Source organism: Nicotiana tomentosiformis, chromosome 4 (genome assembly GCF_000390325.3).
Source record: "Nicotiana tomentosiformis chromosome 4, ASM39032v3, whole genome shotgun sequence".
Taxonomy (NCBI): Eukaryota; Viridiplantae; Streptophyta; class Magnoliopsida; order Solanales; family Solanaceae; genus Nicotiana; species Nicotiana tomentosiformis.
The window spans coordinates 98,780,045-98,799,952 of record NC_090815.1 but is presented as its reverse complement, the minus strand read 5'-3'; positions in this window follow the sequence as shown (position 1 = coordinate 98,799,952).

Below are 19,908 nucleotides of genomic sequence, written 5' to 3'. Positions count from 1 at the left end.
ACAAAAAGATATTAATTTGAGGCAGAGAAGATGGTTGGAGTTGTTGAAAGACTATGATATCACCATTTTGTATCACCCCGAAAAAGCCAATGTGGTGGTCGATGCTTTGAGTAGAAAGGCTGTGAGTATGGACAGTCTTGCGTATATTCCGATTTGTGAGAGGCCATTAGCTGTAGATGTTCAAACTTTGGCTAATCAGTTCGTGAGGTTAGATGTTTCAAAACCCAGTCGGGTTCTAGCTTGTATAGTCGCTCGGTCTTATTTATAGGAGCACATAAGAGACAGGCAGTAAGATGATCTTCACTTACTTGTCCTTAAGGACACGGTGCGGCACGGTGATGCCAAACAGGTTGTTGTGGGGAAAGATGGGGTTCAGCGAATGCAGGGTCGTATTTGTGTGCCTAATGTGGATGGGCTTCGTGAATAAATTCTTGAAAAAGCACACAGTTCCAGGTATTCTATTCATACCGCCAAAATGTATCAAGATTTGCGGAAATATATTGGTGGAGGAGAATGAAAAAGGATATAGTTGCACATGTAGCTCAGTGTCTAAATATTCAGCAAGTTAGGTACGAGCATCAGAGACCTGGTGGTTTGCTTCAGAAGTTAGAAATTCCTGAGTTGAAGTGGGAGCGTATCACTATGGATTTTGTTGTTGGGATCCCACGGACTCAGAGAAAATTTGATGCAGTTTGGGTCATTGTGGACAGGTTGACCAAGTCAGCACATTTCATTCTAGTGGCAGTTACTTATTCTTCAGAGAGGTTAGCTGAAATTTACATTCGTGAGATTGTTCGCCTTCACGGTGTGCCCGTGTCTATTATTTCAGATCGAGGTACGCAGTTTACCTCACGTTTCTAGAGGGTTGTACAACGTGAGTTAGGCACGCGGGTGGAGTTGAGTACAGCATTTCATCAACAAACAGACGGACAGTCAGAGCGCACTATTCAAATATTGGAAGATATGCTCTGTGCTTGTGTTATAGACTTTGGAGGTTCTTGGGATCATTTCTTGCCACTTGCGGAGTTTGCTTATAATAATAGCTACCAGTCGAGCATTCAGATGGCTCCATATGAGGTATTATATGGAAGGCGATGTCGATCGCCAGTTGGTTGGTTTGAACCGGGAGAGGCTCGGTTGTTGAGTACCGATTTGGTACAGGATGCCTTGGATAAGGTCAAGATTATTCAGGATCGACTTCGCACAGCTCAATCTAGCAAAAGAGTTATGCCGACCGTAAAGTTCGTGATATTGCATTCATGGTTAAAGAAAGAATATTGCTCCGAGTTTCACCTATGAAAGGTGTAATGAGGTTTGGAAGGAAGGGCAAGTTGAGCCCTAGGTATATCGGACCCTTTAAAATTCTTGAAAGGGTGGGTGAAATAGCCTACAGGCTTGCATTACCACCTATTTTATCAGTGGTTCATCCGGTGTTCCATATGTCTATGCTCCGAAAATATCATGGTGATCCATCCCATGTGTTAGATTTCAGCTCAGTCCAATTGGACAAAGATTTGACTTACGAGGAGGAGTCGGTGGCTATTCTAGCACGGCAGGTCCGACAGTTGAGGTCTAAATGTTATCCTTCAGTTCGGGTGCAATAGAGAGGTCAGTCGGTGGAGGCATCTACCTGGGATTCCGAGTCGGACATGCGGAGTAAATATCCACACCTTTTCTCCAGCTTAGGTATTTGTTTTTTCTAACTCCGTTCGAGGACGAACGTTTGTTTTAGAGGTGGAGAATGTGATGACCCAAAATGTCATTTTAAAATTTAATAAGTAATTATGTGTTCTAAGACCTTGAAAAGCACCATTTATCATTCTTCGACTTGCGTGCACAGTCCGTAAAATTTTTCGGAAAGTTTTCATGTGAAAAATGGATTAAAATGTTATATAGAGCTTTAAAACTCAACTGAGTTGACTTTGGTCAACATTTTTAGCAAACGGACCCGGATCAGTGTTTTGACAGATACAGTAGCTCCGTATCGTGATTTGGGACTTGGGCGTATGCCCGAAATTTAATTTGGAGGTCCCTAACTCAAGTTATGGCCATTTAACGGAACTAGCAATTTAAAGGCTAAAGACTTCCAAGTTTGACCACGGGGTTGACATTTTGATATCAGGGCTGGAATCCGATTTTGGAAATGTGAATAGTTCCATTATGTCATTTATGACTTGTGTGCCAAATTTGAAGTCATTCCAGATTCATTTAATATGTTTTGGCACGAGATTTGCAAATGGAAAAGTTTAAAACTCAAAGTCTGTATCGAGGTGTGAAATTTCAAGTTCGATGTTATTTGATGTGATTTGAGACCTCGAGTAAGTTCGTATTATGTTACGGGACTTGTTGGGATATTTGGGTAAGGTCCCAAGGGGCTCGGGTGAGTTTCGGATAGGCCACGGGATATTTTGAACTTAAAATATTTTGCTGGTATAACTGAACCTGTTGCGGGCCTCTGATCTCGCAATTGCGAGATCAGGCATCATAAATACGAACCAAGCAGGTATGGCAATTACGAGATTTTTATCGCAATTGCGAAGAAATCCTAGGCCAGCAGTTCTCGCAATTGCGAGTTTATCTTCGCAATTGCGAAGGGCCAACTGTCGCAAATGCGACATAATCTTCGCATTTGCGTAGGTAGCGGGATTGTGAAGGGCCTTGCAATTGTGAGTGTTTCTTGGCATTTGCGAAGCTCAGGTCGCAATTGCGACACCTGCAGCTGAACAAAATGACTTTTAGACGGGATTTTTGATTAATTTCCCAAATCTTCAAAACCTAAAACCTCAAGAGGCGATTTTGGGCGATTTTCACAGGAAAATATTGGGGTAAGTGTTCCTTATCCTATATTGATTATATTTCATGATTTCATACTCATTTATATCATGAATCCGTGAATTTATGGAAGAAAACTCAGATTTTTCTAAAATCTTCCAAAAATGAAAAATTAAGATTTGAAGGTCCATTTTATATCGGAATTGGATAATTTTTGTATAGTTGGACTCGTCTCGGAATGGGTGTTCGGATTTGGTAAATTTTTCTGAGATTTGAGACGTGGGTCCCACTGCCAAATATTTTAATGAATTTTGGATTTTTTTTCCCGGAAAATTAGTAAATTCATATGGAATTAATTCCTATGATTAGTATTGAATATATTGAATTGTTTGTGAATAGATTTGAAGCTTTTGGAGACAAATTTAAAAGGAAAAGCTGTGGTTGAGTAATTGATTGGAATTTGCAAAGCGAGATAAGTGTCGTGGTTAACCTTGATTTGAGGGAATAGAACCCTTAAATTATTTGTTATGTGAATTGCATGTGAACGACGTATAGACGAGGTGACGAGTGTCTATACGTCGTCAAATAAATTGTTTGCCTGCTTAATTAAAAAATCATAAATTGTCTTAAATTATAAATTAATTATTATAATAATTATTTCTCTCCTATTCTTTGTCAAATATTAATTCTTGAATTCCTGCATTAATTGTTACATGCTATTTGAATTATGTGCCTTAATTGTTATTTGACATTTTGCATATTAAATATTAAACTACATATTTTCTCTCTGATTTCTATAGTAATTTGCTAATTGCCTTTGTTTGTTTCGTAATTAAATCATAATTATTGTATGCTTGTTGTCTTATAATTTTATATTAATTATTGCATTTATTGGGAAAATTCTTCTATAAGAATTGGTAAATGAATATATTGGAGGAGCGGGTTGCACGCCACAATAAAATTAATGGAAATGAATATATTGGAGGATCGGGTTGCACGCCGCAACAGACTTATTAAAAGTCCATATTGGAGGATCGGGTTGCACGCCGCAACAGACTTATTTAAAAGTCGACATACATATATATATATTGGGGGATCGGGTTGCATGCTGCAATAGACTTGATTAAAATGAATATATTGGAGGAGCGGGTTGCACGCCGCAATAGAACCGAATATGAATATATTGTGAGAGCGGATTGCACGCTGCAACAAAATTGAATGTGAATATATTGTGAGAGCGGGTTGCACGCTGCAACAGAACTAATGGAAATGATACTTGGTTATGACTGCTGAGTGTGCTTCAATTATTATAAATGAATTACCTGATTTATTTCTGTTATTGTTGTTGTTACTAATTTTGCGTACATGTTAATGTAAGTGACCAGTCTTAGCCTCGTCACTACTTCGTCGAGGTTAGGCTCAGCATTTACCAGTACATGGGGTCGGTTGTACTGATATTACACTCTGCACTTCTTGTGTAGATTTCGGAGTTGGTCCCAACAGCGCACCATAGACTTGCTTGGATTTTAGCTACCAGAGGAGACTTGAGGTATAAATTCATGGCGTCCGGAGTTCTGAAGTCCCCGTCGATTTTACTTTAGTTGTGTGTTTATTTTCGGACAGCTTTATTTTATTCAGACCTTTAATTGTATTTATTCTAGAAGCCCGTACACTTGTGACACCAATTCTGGGATGGTATTTAGACACCGTTGTTTTTATGGGTTATTTCACTATATATCAAACTCTGAAGTCCCTGTTCTTTGGAGTCTTTTTATTTCATTGTACTGTTAATTTTTAATCAAACAGTATTGTATATTTGGTCCTCATGATCATTTCATGTATTCAGTTAGAGTTTGTGACTTAGTACTACCAGTCTTGGGAGGTTGTATATTCATATTTGTTCCGCTGTTAGTTTTGATTACTTATTTTTTTTTAAATGGCTTCAAAATGTAATTGAAATCGGCTTACCTAGTCTTAGAGACTAGGTGCCATCATGACGCCTATGGTGGGATTTTGGGTCGTGACAAGTTGGTATCAGAGCTCTAGGTTCATGGGTCCTACGAGTCACGAACGAGTCTAGTAGAGTCTTGCAGATCGGTATGGAGACGTCTGTACTTATCTTCGAGAGGCTACAGAGCTAGTAGGAAAAATTTTCACTTCTTTCATTCCTTATCGTGCGGCATTTATTCAGCTTGAAGCGTATATCTTATGTTCTTTTGCATCCACTCGTGTATGAAATTGCACATTCGGTATCAACTATGTGTCAACGGTTCGTGATACCAGAGGGGTTATAAGGGAGCCAAGGTTGCTCAACCATTGTTACCATGTGTCGTCCAGATTGAGGATACAGAAGTATTGAGAGATCATTCAGTTGTGCGCATGGGGGTGCAACAGGTTCTAACATCTGGTTGATAAGTACAATCTTAAGAAGGTTTAATTAGTTGCCAAATAGTCACAATCGTGGTAGGGTCACGAGGTGGATGTAGATCTGAAGATAGTTGGTGGTCTTAGATTTCTATTTAGCGAAGGGTACATACTAGTAGCCAAGACACTAGAGGAAGTGAGTTTAACTTTCACAGGATGACATGCGCCAAATAAGTGGCTTGAGGTGTCTTATGACCGGTGTCCTACGAGTGATGAAGCTTAATATTGTGAATCATCGGAATGTTTTCTATGGATTCACGCCAAGTGAGGGGAGTCCCCTATCAACAATCAGATTGCGGGGTCATGTGTTATATCAGCTTTGGCCTGAGATGTATTTATGTGGTATTGAAAGGTTCTCCGAAACTTGTATATGATTAAGAGGTGAGATTTGTATGGGATGATGTTGGGACTTGCGGTATTCCCGCATCCTTAATAATTCTACATTTTAGTACCAACGAGGTCACAGAAATAATTTTAGAATACTCGGGGTGCTACAGTAAGTTCTTTTAATGCACCACCGGCACGGGGTTCCTATAATGGTTATTCTAGTTATCCGGCATTGACTCAGTATGAGCAGTCGAACCCACAGAGGGGTTGTTATCAGGGTGATGATACTAAGCCTATCATGAGAGATTGTCCCAGACTTGGGAGGGGTGAATTTCATCAGAGCACTCAAGCTACAAGCTTTATTCCAATTAATACTCCACGTGCACAGCCAGTTAGGGGTGGAGGGAAGACGGGTAGAGGGCGCCTAAGAGGTGGAGGCCCGACCCGTTGATATAATCGTTATGATTTGGCTGAGGCCGATACACCAGATGGTGTCGTTACAGGTACGATCCCGATTTGTTATAAATGGATATTTTCCCTTAATTTGATTCAGTTCTAAATATCGAGGTGAGTCCTCCTATTATGCTCCGCTTATGGGTGAGCTTCTTAATTTTGTGACCCACTTATATGTTTATCCCTGTTGGGAGATTTGAGGATGTGAGCCCGTGTCTGTCATTTTTTTTTGTGCACCATAGAGGGCTATAATTCCCAAAGTAATTTTTATTATTCATTACAGTGGGCTTTGATGTGATTTCAGAATAATTGATTTCAATTTTATGAATTATGTGCCCTACCGGAATGAGGGTTCATTATGCATTGTGAAAACTGTTTACGAAATTTATTGAAAAGAAGAAAGAAAGAAAATTGAAATTTTCAGTTGGCACAATGTGCAGAATACTTGTAATTCAGAATTGAGGACGAGATCCTCGCATTTTTATATGATGTGAAATATTTAAACCAGGCTGCAAACCGCAGTGGAAGTTATATAAGGACGAGGTCCTTGTGGTGAAATATTTATGAGTTTAAATTCTCCCTTTATGAAGTTTAATTTGTACTATATTACTAATAAGGAGTTATGCCTGATAGGCTTATGTGATAATTTTTTTATGCGTTTCTGTGCCATAATTGTGCTGTAATTATTGAGTTTTAGCCTACAAGGTGAGTGCCCAGGTGGCATTAAATGGGACTCGTTAATTCGGGTAAATAATTATGAGGTATTCATGCCTTACATTTTGTTGTTAGTGTTGTGAAAATTCGAAACAAGGTTTTGGTTAATATGAGGTTAATCGATGATGCTGGAATTAATTATGAACAGCTCTTAAGACTAGAGATGTGGTGATGGGCATACATATGATGTGCTTCATGTCCTGATATCATTATGATAATACGATGCCTGTAATGCTGAGATTAGTGTTATTGATATATACCTTGTGGTGTTTTAGTTGGATTGTGGATGTGTTGTTAGGAGTTATTTTGGTGTTACTCTGGCAGGTGGATAGGCTCAATTACAGGGGAGACTCTGCCGAAATTTCTGAAAATTTGGGAGTTGGTAAAATTTGGGGGATTGAGATGTGCAAAAGAAGAGATAAATTATGTTATGTGTTTGAGGGCGAATGATCCTAAGCGGGGAAGAATGTAAAAAACCCAAATTTTTTTTGAAGTACTTCAACACTATCAAGAAAGTTGATGTGTGCGTAGGCACGAGTTACTATAGCCAGTTTAGACTAATATCGTGCGTTGTTGTGAAAATCAAGCCTTTTGAAAATATTTGGAGTGTAAGAAATTTGGTCTTAAAGTTTACAAATATGGATAAAAGAAATAATCTCAATTGAGATGGTGTTGTCGGGCTTATCTCAAATGCGGTAACGTGGGATCAACCGTGAGTATATGTGTAAAAGTAAAATCATCAATTTGGTAACCTCAGAATAATTCTTAGCACGTTCGAGGGCGAACGTTTGTTTAAGAGGTGGAGAATATAACGACTCGACTTTTCGTTTTAAGAATTAACGCCCCATTCAGTGACTTAAGGTCTCGAGCAAATTCGTAATAAGTATTATGACCCGAGGGTATGGTCGAGTTTGATTTACGAAAGATTCGAAATTTAATTAAAAGAACAATTCTTATTTAGAAGCTTAAATGGAAAGAGTTGACCGGAGAGTTGACTTTTGAGCAAACGACTCCGAAATGGAATTTCGATGATGGAAATAGCTTTGTATGATGATTTCGGATTTAGGCGTATGTTCGGATTTGGATTTGAAAGTCCATAGGACAATTCGACGCATTTTGGCGAAAGTTGGAAAATAGAAGATTTTGGAAAGTCCGACCGAAGGGTGAATTTTTGATAACGAGGTCGGATTTCGATTCCGGAAATGGGAATAGCTCCATTACGTCAATTATGACTTGTGTGCAAAATTTGAAGTCATTCCGGATTGATTTGATATGTTTCGGCGCAAAATATAGAAGTTGGAAGATTCGAAAACGCATAATTCGATTTGTGGCATGATTCGTAATTCCCACATTTGTTTGACGTGATTTGAAGCCACCACTAAGTTCGTATTGTATTTTAGAACGTGTTGGTATATTTGGGGTTGAGGTCCTAAGGGGCTTGGGTGTATTTTTGGGTCATTGGTTGAGAGATTAGTAAAGTTAAGATATTTGGGAGTTTGACCATGGTCAATATCGGGTCAAGACGATCTCTTTTCAGTGTTTTGAGTGTGCGAGCAGGTCTGCATCGTATTTTATGATTGAAATTCATATATGGTTTGTGTCCGGGAGGTTTAGGATGAGTTTCGGGGTGAGTTTTGAGCGAGATAGGACATTTTGGCACTCTAGAGGAAAGGTGCGGACCGCAGAGGACAAGTGTGGACCGCACAATTTTGTGTGCGGCCACACTCCAGAGGAAAAGTGCGGACCGCACAATTTTGTGTGCGGCCGCACTCAGGAACTCTCAGATTCGCTGGTCCAACTTCGGAAGCTTATAACTTTTGATCTACGAGAAATTTTGAGATGACTCAAAAACGAAAGTTGTAGTCCTTTGTGTCTAGTTTCTAGAATATTAATGAAATCATCATTTAGACATCTGTAGAGAAAGTTATGGCCAAAATACTAAAACATGGCAGTGCAGTCACCAAGAGTGCGGCCGCACCATTTTTGTGCGACCGCAGGAGCTGGGATGTGCGGCCGCACTTGGAATTGTGCGGACCGTACATTGGGAGTTCAGAGGATGTACTATATATCCAAGGTTTAGGTTATTATTTCATTTTTGGACTTTGGGAGCTCGGTTTGAGACGATTTTTTGTGGGTTTTTCAAGAAATTCATCGGGGTAAGTGATTCTAACTCGGATTTAGTTAATATACATGAATATATCACTGATTTGATCATTTAATCAGTAAATTAAGTTGGAAATTTGGGAAAAATTGTAAAACTTTTTCAAAAACGAAAAATATAGATTTGGAGGACGATTTGTTATTGGAATTCGATAAAATTGGTATGGTTGAACTCGTATCGGAATGGGTGTTCGGATTTCATGAAAATAATATCGGGTTCTGAGGGGCCGGCCTCGCGTTGACTTTTGTTAACTTTTTGGAATAAATTTTTAAGTCGGCGTATTATTATCCGGAATAGTTTCTGTTGAATTTTAATGAAGTTATACAATAAATTTGGATAGATTTGAGCGGTCCGGAGGTTAATTCAAGCAAGAAGGCAATTTTGGAATATCGGCATAACTTCAAAAAAAAAAAAGGTAAGTGTCTTGCTTAACCTCGAGTGGGGGAATACCCCTTAGGCATTGAGTATTATGTGCAAACTGTGTAATTGAAAACCATGTATGTGCGGTGACGAGTACGTACTTGGTTTATATGTGTAAATTTCATTGATTAAAATCCTTAGATACCCTTAGGTATTAAATTGCAAATTATTGGCACTTATTAAATCCTCTATTTGTCATGCCTAGATGCTTGTTTGTTGAAATTGTTTTATACGATGATTTTGTGTGATTACCACCTTGAATTTTTGTGAAATATTATTTTTTTGAGTTGTTCACTCCTGGATATTTTGTTAAGATTTTGTGCACATTATGGTCAAGCCATGGGCTCCTTATTGTGAAAAAATAATATATTGTTGATTTCTGTGGCAAGTTGTAATATTTGAGCACTTGATATGTAATTTGTGATATATTGTAAGATTTGAGCATTTGATGTGCAATTTGTGATGGGCACTTGATGTGCAATTTGTGATATGTTGTAATATTTGGGCACTTGAGGTGCAAGTTATATTATGTTGTGATATTTGGGCACTTGAGGTGCGATTTGTGAAATGTTGGGATATTGATACGCATGCGGTGAGATAAGGGTGGCTTGAAACGCGTGGCTAGTAGGGGACTAATAGAAGTCATGTGGTGATATAAGGTCAGTGTGTTAAAATGATGTGGCTTGAAACGCGTGGCTAGTAAGGGAACTACTAGAAGTCATGCGGTGTGATAAGGGTGGCTAAAACGCGGGATGCTATTTCGGGAAAAAATGATTTCTGTAAAAAAAAAATTAAATGTGAAGGCTCCCGTGGTGATATAAGGAAATGAGATATTGTGAATTTATTTATGATTTGGGACTACGAGGCGGTACCTCAGGAGTGCCCTGTTGATATTTCTTTATTTATGTTCTTATCTTGGGTGATTTTGTTTTATTTAATATATAAATTCTTGTCTTCTTCCGTGATGTACTAGTTGACGTTATTATTATGTGTTTTGTGCTCCTAGTTGTATTGTGTTGGCTTTGGCTTTTTAGCACGAGACTCTGAAGAAGTATATTTCTGGTTTTTCTTACTGAACTTCGATGATTGAGTTGATTTAAATAAAAGAAATTATTATTATATTTTAAATTAAATAGTTTTACAACCAAACCAGTAGTTTATCCGATGCTTTAATTTAAGTGCAATGTTATTTTCTTTACCCAAATGATTTCTAAAAATAAATTCATTTCTTTGTTGATTTCTTACTTGATTTAAAAAATTTAAACTCACTTTAGTGGAAATAAATTGATCATGTGGATCTTATATACATTGAGGATATTGGCACATGAATTGCCATGCAGTTGAGATATGAAATGAGGGAACGAGATGTCGAAAAAATATGATGATTTAATTATAGGCACGAAGTGCCGTGGAGATATGAAAAATGGGTTGAGATCCGTGTTTATGAAAAAATATAAAAATTGACTGAGACCCGTATTTTTATGATTATGAAATGAGGTGTCACATGTTAACTTTTTAATTGAAGAATTATATTCAAAATATTTATTTGGAAGGATTTTTATTTTGAAAGTATTATATGAAAAGAATTGTATTTGAAAGATATTTATTTGAGGAAAATTATATTTGAAAGAGACTTATTTGGTAGAATTATATGTGAAAGACATTTATTTGAAGAATTTGATTTAATTGGGTGTACTTGTATTTATTATTTGTTAAGCGATATTAAATGGCGTTTTCGTTGTCTTGATGTTCATATCACTAATTATTTTATGTCGCCCTTATTGTTATCTGTTTCCTACTATTTCATATATTATATTGCACATGCTATTAGACTAGTGAATGTCTTGACTGTACCTCATCTCTACTCCACTGAGGTTAGTCTTGATACTTACTAGGTACCGACCGTGGTGCACTCATACTACACTTTTGCATATTTTTGTGCAGAGCCAGGTATTGGAGATATCGAACTTGAGATGAGTTAAAGCGGGATCGTAAGGATTCAAGGTAGATCTGGTTGGTCATCGTAGTCCCTTGGAATTTTTTTATTTCATTCTACTGTTAATTTTTAATCAAACAGTATTGTATATTCGGTCCTCGTGATCATTCCATGTATTCAGTTAGAGTTCGTGACTCAGTACTACCAGTCTTGGGAGGTTGTATATTCATATTTGTTCCGCTGTTAGTTTTGATTACTTATTTTTTTTTAAATGGCTTCAAAATATAATTGGAATCGGCTTACCTAGTCTTAGAGACTAGGTACCATCACGACGCCTGTGGTGGGATGTTGGGTCGTGACACGGACATAAGATACTTTAGCTACGTACGAACTCTCATCACCTCGTGCATACGTACCACCCACAACTAGTAGCATATAACAATTTCATCACCTAGGGATAGTTTTTCCCTCACAGAGTTAGACATGAGACTTACCTCACTCCGAAGTTCCATAACCAGCTCTAACACCACTCTAACACCTCAAACCGATGCTCGTCGCTCCAAAACTAGTCAAACAATGTGCAAACCAATGAAAATACACTCTAATACTCATAATAAATCAATTCATAATAATTCCCAACTACACTCGAAAAGTCAATAAAGTCAACCCTCGGGCCCACGTACCCGGATTCCGAAAATATTTGAAGATAAACTTTACCCATAACATCACGAACTCAAATATATAACCTATTCCAAATTCCATGTCCAATTTCGTGGTCAAATTCCAAAAATACCAAATTCTATGTTTTTCTCTTAAAATCCCACAATTTTCATAAATATTCATATTTTAATTCACATATAAACCATGTATTTAACTCAAAAGGTATAGAAATCACTTACCTAAAGTTTGATGATGAAAATGGCACTCTACAATCGCCCCAAATTCGGCTCCCATTGAAGTAAAGAGGTGAAAATGAGCCAAACTCCCGAAATAAAGCTTCTGCCAAGGTATTAACCCTTTGCGATCACGGAAAATGCTTTGTGATCGCGAAGCACAACTTTTCTCAGCTCAAAATTGCACTTCGCGATCGCGGAAAACCAATCGCGATCGCGAAGAGCACGCTGCCCAACTCCTCCAGATAGCCTCTAGTAGAATGGTCATAAAGTTTTGTACAAAACTCCAAATGTCAAATGATTTTACTTTCTCAAAACAAGACACCAAGGGCTACAACTTTTATTTTTGAATCATCTCCAAATTCCTTATAGATTGCAAGATATAAGCTTCCAAAATCAACCCTATGCAGCAGAAATGTCATGACCCGAAATTCTCACATTCGGACCGTGATGGCACCTAACATTTCACTTGCTAGGCAAACCAACGTTAGAATAATATTATCCATTTTTAAAATAATTTTAAATTTATTAATAACAAGGAAGCAAATGCGGAAGCAATTTTGAAATAATCCCTAAAAACAATGGTGTCTAAATACCATCCCAGAATTGGTGTCACAAGTGCACGAGCTTCTAGAGTAAATACAAATAAAAGTCTGAATAAAATAAAGCTGTCTGAAAATAAACACACAACTAAAGTACAATAGACGGGGACTTCAGAACTGCGGACGCCATGCAGTTATACCTCAAGTCTTCTCTGGTAGCTGAAATCCGAGCAAGTCTATGGTACGCCGCTGGGACCAACTCCAAAATCTGCACAAGAAGTGTAGATTGTAGTATTAGTACAACTGAGCCCACGTACTGGTAAGTGCTGAGCCTAACCTCGACGAAGTAGTGACGCGGCTAAGGTGGTTCACTTACATTAACTTGTACGCAATATTAATAAAAACAACAAATAATAGAAATAAATTAGGTAACTCATTTATAATAATTGAAGCCAACTCAGCAGTCATAACCAATTATCATTTCCATCAATTATATTGCAGCGTGCAACCCGCTCTCACAATATATTCACATTCAATTCTGTTGCAGCGTGCAACCCGCTCTCACAATATATTCGCATCCGGTTCTGTTACGGCGTGCAACCCATTACTCCAATATATTCATTTTAATCAAGTCTGTCATATATTTATTTCAATCAAATATATATATATTGACTTTTAAATAAGTCTGTTGCGGCGTGCAATCTGATCCCCCAATATTGACTTTTCAATAAGTCTATTGTGGCGTGCAATCCGATCCCCCAATATTGACTTCTCAATAAGTCTGTTGCGGCGTGCAACCCGATCCTCCAATATTAACTTTTAATAAGTCTGTTGCGGCGTGCAACCCGATCCTCCAATATTAACTTTTAATAAGTCTGTTGCGGCGTGCAACCCGATCCTCCAATATTAACTTTTAATAAGTATGTTGCGGCGTGCAACCCGATCCTCCAATATATCCATTTCAATCACTTCTTATAGAAGAAAGTCTCCCAATAAATGCAACAATTAATATAAAATTATAAGACAACAAGTATACAACAATTATGATTTAATTATGAAACAAACAATGACATATAGCAAATTATTATAGAAATTAGGGAGAAAATAGGCAATTTAATATTTAATATGCTAAATGTCAAATAACAATTAAAACACATAATTCAAATAGCATGTAACAATTAATGCAGGAATTCAAGAATTAATATTTGACAAAGAATAAGAGAGAAATAATTATTATAATAATTAATTTATGATTAAAAATAATTTATGATTTTTCAAGTAAGCAGGCAAACAATTAATTTGACGACTTATAGACACTCGTCACCTCGCCTATACGTCGTTCACATGCACTTCACATAACAAATAATTTAAGGGTTCTATTCCCTCAAGTCAAGGTTAACCACGACACTTATCTCGCTTTGCAAATTCCAATCAATTATTCAACCCTAGCTTTTCCTTTTAAATTTGCCTCCGAAAGCTTCAAATCTATTCACAAACAATTCAATATATTCAATACTAATCATAGGAATTAATTCCATATGAATTTACATATTTTTCGGATAAAAATCCAAAATTTATTAAAATATTCGACAGTGGGACCCACATCTCAAATCCTGGAAAAATACGCGAAATCCGAATACCCGTTCCGATACGAGTTCAACCATACAAAATTTGTCCAATTCCAATATCAAATGGACCTTCAAATCTTAAATTTTTATTTTTGGAAGATTATAGAAAAATCTGATTTTTCTTCCATAAATTAACGGATTCATGATATAAACGAGTATAGAATCATGAAATATAATCAATATAGGATAAGGAACACTTACCCCAATATTTTTCCGTAAAAATCGCCCAAAAATCGCCTTAATCGAGCTCAAAAATGGGAAGGAGTTGAAAATGGGTCGAAACCCCATTTCCAGAACTTAAGTTCTGTTTCTGGGACTTTTACCTTTCGCGTTCGCGAAGGTACTCTCGCGAATGCGAAGCACAACTTTGTTCTGTCCAACTTTTACTCTTCGCGAATGCGAGGGCTACTTCGCGAATGCGAAGCTTGCCTGGCTTGGCCTTCGCGAATGCGAGATGCCTTTCGCGAACGCGAAGGCAATTGACCTGGTCAGTCTCTTTCCCTTTGCGAACGTGAGGCTTCGATCGCGAACGCGAAGCTTCGAATCCCAAGACTTCGCGAACGCGTCCTCTCTGTCGCGAACGCGAAGCACAAAATGTGCCAACCCCAATTTTCTCTTCGTGAACACGACACTCCCCTCGCGAACGCGAAGAAGGAAACCAGAAGTAGTTTTCTGCAGTTTCCTCAAGTCCAAAAATGATTTGTTAACCACCCGAAACCAACCCGAGCCCTCGGGGCTCCAAACCAAATATGCACCCAAGTCCTAAAACATCATACGAACTTGCTCGCGCGATCAAATCGCGAAAGTAACACCAAGAACTACGAATCGGACACCAAATCAAAGGAAATTTTCAAGAAAACTTTAAAACTTATATTTTTACAACCGGGCATCTGAATCACGTCAAATCAACTGTGATTCTCACCAAATTCGGCAAACAAGTCATAAATATTATAGTGGACCTATACCGGGCTTCGGAACCAAAATACGAACCCGAGGTCAATAAATCCAACATCAGTAATGTTTTAGAAATCATTAAGCTTTCAAGCTTTTAATTTTTCATTAAAATTCTATATCTCGAGCTAGGGACCTCGGAATTCGATTCCGAACATACGCCCAAGTCCCAAATCACGATATGGACCTACCGAAATTGTCAGAACACTGATCCGGGTTCGTTTGCTCAAAATATTGACCAAAGTCAACTTAGTTGAGTTTTTAAGCTCTATTTCACATTTTAATCCATTTTTTACATAAAAACTCTCCGGGAAATTGTACGGACTGCGCACACAAGTCAAGAAATGATAAATGGTACTTTTCGAGGTCTTAGAATACAGAATTACTTATTAAATTTAAAGATGACATTTTGGGTCATCACAAGAAATTTCTTTTTTGCGAACGCGAATCTTCTTCCGCGAATGTGATTCACAGACTCCTTTCTCCCATTTTTCTATTCGCGAACGCGACCCTTTACTTGCTAACGCGAATAAGGGCGTACCAGACCACAAAAACAGCAGCTCAACATGGCAAAATGACCCGTAGACCCTCCGAAACACACCCGAGGCCCCCGAGACCCCGTCCAATCACACCAACAAGTCCCAATACATGACACAAATTTTCTCGAGGCCTCAAATCACACCAAACAATATCAAAACTATGAATCGATGATCGAAACCTTTCTTTAAACTTTCAAACTTCGACGAACGCGTCCGATTCATACTTAAAAATTCCGGAATGACGCCAAACTTTACGTACAAGTCATGAATCACGATACGAACATATTCCCACGCTCGAAACCTCAATAGACATCGATAACACCAAAGTCCACTTCAAATCAAACTTAAGAAATTCTTAAACTTTCAAAATGCTAACTTTCCATATTAAGCGCCGAAATGCCCCCGGATCACCCAATACTCAACCCGAACATGCGCGCAAGTCCGAAATCATTATACAACCCTATTGGAACCTTCAAATCCCGATTCTGAGTCGTTTACTCAAAAGTCAAACCTTAGTCAATTCTTCTAACTTAAAACTTCTGAAATTAGAATTTTCCATCCGAATCAACTCTGAACTTCCCGAAATTCTATTCCGACCACATGTACAAGTCATAATGCCTGATGTGAAGCTACTCAAGGCCTCAAACCACTGAACGACGCGCTAGAGCTCAAAACAACCGGTTGGGTCGTTACATTCTCCCCCACTTAAACATACGTTCGTCCTCTAACGTGACAAGAACTGTTAAGGAGTTGTCCAAATTCACGAGTTAACACCTTGTGCATTTACTCGTGCCACCACAACTCATGTGAGCACATTTGCTTGAGCCAGACTGAAAATCCTTCCTACTACCTTAGCTAACAAGATTTAGAACCAAATTCCAATATCCGAAATTCTCCACGATACTCGATTCTAACATACGAACACCGTATCAATCACTACACATTGAACCCAACATGACCATGCTCCTCTGCTGAAATCACATCATGCACCACATAGGTCGCTTGACCATAACAGCATCTCCTGACAACAATAACTGCAATTCTACAAATCTGACGCCCACAACGCACCTCATGATGCATATAAGTCATGTTCCAACTCTCGCAATACCGCCACGATGGAAGAGATGCGTAGAAACTAATAACCACCTGCCGAATCAACAATTCATGGAGTCTCTCCTCCTGATAAGGACCATTACCTCATTTTGAACTGAATAACGATATTTGCTATTTAATATACCCTTCATAACTATGATCGCACTGATCCCAGGTCCAATAACCTCGTCTCATCCAGTACAAGTTGTTCAGGCAATAAGCCATCTTAAAAACTGCCAAAAACTCATATAACACCAATAATGCACCAACAAGATACGAACTCAAATATAACTCACAAGGAAGAACGAACTTTGACAAGGAATTACCCATCCCGCGTAATGAATTGAACGGCCGAATAGGTGCTATGAACCTACCTTAGGGATGAAAAACAAGGCACACAAAATAAGTTTCAGGAACTATGCTCAACATCTTACTGTTGCGGTGTGTAACCCGATCCACACATGATACCGTTGCGGCATGCAACCCGATCTCAACATGATACCGTTGCGGCGTGTAACCCGATCCAAACAACATACCCGTGGCGGCGTGCTACCCGATCCACATATGACGAACGCGTTCGATTCATACTTAAACATTTCGGAATGACACCAAACTTTACGTACAAGTCATGAATCACGATACGAACCTATTCCAAGGCTCGGAACCTCAACGGACATCGATAACACCAAAGTACACTTCAAATCAAACTTAAGCAATTGTTAAACTTTCAAAATGTTAACTTTCCATATTAAGCGCCGAAATGCCTCCGGATCACCAGATACTCAACCCGAATATACTTGTAAGTACGAAATCATCATACGAACCTATTGGAACCTTCAAATCCTGATTCCGAGGTCGTTTACTCAAAAGTCAAACCTTAGTCAATTCTTCTAAATTAAAGCTTCAAAAATTAGAATTTTCCATCTGAATCAATTCTGAACTTTCCAAAATTCGATTCCGACCACATGTACAAGTCATAATACCTGAAGTGAAGCTACTCAAGGCCTCAAACCGCTGAACGACACGCTAGAGCTCAAAACGATCGGTCGGGTCGTTACATTAATAGTACACATATGGTATATAGAAGTTTTGACAATAACGTCATACATGCAGAATTGATGATACTGGTCAATGTGCTTCTAAGTATATGTTTATCCCCGAATTCAACTTTCGTCTTCTGAAACTAAAAAATATCCTTTTAAATTTGTGTGAAAATAATTTTTAGTATATTTATGTTTTGTAGTTATAATAAATAAAGCACAAGGACAATATCCTAAATATTAGGCTATATTTATAATAATATATTTTCTTACACGAATAACTATATCTTGCATTTTTAAGAGAGATATCAATATCGACAACAAGAGTTCTGGTTATGGCAGAGCAACCAAAGAATTAGAATGAAACATACACAAAAAAATATCGTCTACAAAGAAGTGTTCGGTAAGATACCATCATATTTGATACCTTTAAACTACAATGCATAATTATCTACTTAACATGACTAAAATTAATCATTTGTGTAAATTCTGATGATATCCTTTCATTTTGAATTCATGTATTATGCTAATGTAATAATATTTTTTGGCATTTAGATGATTGTTGTATTATTATATATAAAAAATTTCACATTAATTAAATTTTATTATTCCTTCATATAAATAAATATTTAAACCATTATATGCCATTATTAACGTGCAACGCACGTTTATAGATACTAGTAAATATAAAACATGATTTAAAATAGATAAATTTGAATAAATTTTTACATTCAATTTCAACATTACCTTTCTTAAAAGACTTTGTAAGAAAACTTCAGAGAAGGATAAATGTATTATATTGTTATTTAATTTCGAGACTAGTAATCTCATAATTGTTAATCTCATATAGAATAATATAATTATCATATACAGTCAATCCTCTTTATAACATGCTAATTTGTTTCAATACTTTTTGGCTGCTATCATAAATGCTATTATAGAGGACATACATTATAATATAACAAGAAAATTGGCTCGCGATGGTTAGGTGAGTTGGTTGAGTGAGTGGTTTCCTACACGGAAGATTTGAGACCGATTTCCCTCACCGACAACCTCCTCAATGAGAGCTTGTCAAACTGTGAACAAAGTTATCCGGTGCATATCCCAGGTTTTCCCTTGGAATTTTTCAAAAACAATTATTACTACTATTAATAAGGGAGAATCGGGAGTTGCTTTTGGTCAAAGTGAATTGACTGAAAAGCCCAAATCTCTTCAATTTATTTCTTGTCATCCTCCTTGCCTATCTGCGGTACTCTTTGTATTCAGATCTATTGTGATTTAAATACTCTGCCTTTATTTATCTGTCTAGATAAAATGCTGAAAGAATGGGTCCCTTGCCATTTACACGTTCAGTAAGGTTGAAGGCTACTATGATTCATGGGCCCACTTAAATTTATTATTTCACACCATAAATTTATAATTTACGTTCCTATGCACATGTTTAGATTAATGACTATGTGAACTCTGCTTAAATTTATCAATCTCACATCCAATTCCTCCTTAAATCAACAACAACATACCCAATATATTTTTTATAGTATATGATTTGGAGAGGGTAATTTATACGTAGACCTTACGCTTACCTCGCAAAAGTAAAAAGATTGTTTTAGATACATTCTCAGATCAAGAAAAGCAATTTACATTAGGTTTGAAAAATAATTCCTCCCTTAAATGGATACACTAATTAGACACTGTACTAATTATGTATATTTAAATTGTGTAAATATTTTTTTTCTCTTGCTTTGTAGTTTAAAAGCGAGTAACATTTTTTGTCTTAATATTGTATTTGATATTAAGAATAAACGAATATTAACTACTATAACCAAGCAAAATATAAATTATTTTACAAAAGGCTAATCCTTAAATATTACGATGTCATTTCAAACCAAAACATTGAGTTACTTTTATTAATTATTAATTAAGCTCTTCTCATTTGAAAAAAAGCTGGCTATGACTTAATTTAAAATACTAATAGTAAATTATGTTTATGTTTTTATATATATATATATATATATA